The following is a 1,632-nucleotide window of genomic DNA, read 5'->3' as shown; positions in this document are numbered from 1 at the left end:
TGTCTTTGTTCTCTATTTTATTATCCTGTGCTTTTTAATATAATTTATATGGGGTTTTTCTGTTGTCCTTTACCAGGTTCTTAAATATATTTTTCCTTTGAATTCGATTTTGTTGAGAATATACTCAGCAAAACATGTGCCAATTCAAGAGCGTCTATATGTACACTGAGGCGTCTATATGTACACTGAGGTGTCTATATGTACACTGAGGTATCTATGTGTACACTGAGGCATCTATATATACACTGAGGCATCTATCTGTACACTGAGGCGTCTATATGTACACTGAGGCGTCTACGTGTACACTGAGGCATCTATGTGTGCACTGAGGCATTTATATGTACACTGAGGCATCTATATGTACACTGAGGTGTCTATGTGTACACTGAGGTGTCTATATGTATATTGAGGCGTCGATGTGTACACTGAGGTGTCAATGCGTACACTGAGGCATCTATATGTACACTGAGGCGTCTATGTGTACACTGAGGTGTCTATATGTACACTGAGGCATCTCATCTATGTGTACACTGAGGTATCTATATGTACACTGAGGCATCTATGTACACTGAGGTGTCTATATGTACACTGAGGCATCTATGTACACTGAGGCATCTATATGTACACTGAGGTGTCTATATGTACACTGAGGCATCTATGTGTACACTGATGTGTCTATATGTACACTGATGTGTCTATATGTACACTGAGGCGTCTATGTGTACACTGATGTGTCTATATATACACTGAGGCGTCTATATGTACACTGAGGCATCTATATGTACACTGAGGTGTCTATGTGTACACTAATGGGTCCATATGTACACTGAGGTGTCTATATGTACACTGAGGTAACTCTGGCTAAGTCTTTCAAGTTATGCTATCATTTTCTTTTCCAGTCTTTCCTCCCTCATTAGCATTTAATTTAATTTTCTTTAGTGTTGCTGTTGACAGTTTAAGCCCAAATGGACAGTTCTTAAAAGGGTGTGGTGATACACAAGGCAGATTTCTTTTTTTATGATTTATGTTTAAACTCCTCTTTTCATTGGGCGACCTGGTGATGCAGGGAGTTACATACCCACTGGACAGCTAACTCAAGGCCATCGTTTGAATCCATCAGTCACTTTATGAGAGAAAGATGAAGCTTCCTGTTCCCATGAAGATTTAAAGTCTCAGACACCCACAGGGACAGTTGTCCTCTGTTCTACAATTCTACTATATTCCTAGGAATCAGAATTAAATTGGTGGGAGTGAGTTTGATTTTTTTGTTTTGTTGTTTGATCCTAAGAAGGCTTGAGATATTTCTGGTTTTAGAATTAAAGATTATTTCAGAAGCAGTTCCTCACTTTCTATGGCACCAAACATTTTACAGGTTACTAGAATTTGATATTCTGCATTTCCTGTCTTTATATTAGAAACTTTTATATAATATTTGATACAAATGTTCAGTAATGGTAGCCAGGCATTCTGTGACCGCCAACATAGACTCTCTACATCCACCCTCTGTAACAAAGATCCAAAATAACCAGAAAAGAAGTAATGGTAGCCAGGTACCATCCAGGTCATATGGTAAAATACCAGTTTTATGTTTTGTTTTTTGTTTAAATCATTTTCTTGGGGGCTCATTCAACT

Source organism: Echinops telfairi, unplaced genomic scaffold, assembly GCF_000313985.2.
Source record: "Echinops telfairi isolate 266 unplaced genomic scaffold, ASM31398v2 ScPeMD7_23;HRSCAF=83, whole genome shotgun sequence".
NCBI classification, from domain to species: domain Eukaryota; kingdom Metazoa; phylum Chordata; class Mammalia; order Afrosoricida; family Tenrecidae; genus Echinops; species Echinops telfairi.
The sequence above is the reverse complement of the archived record's forward strand: the minus strand, read 5'-3'. Positions refer to the sequence as shown.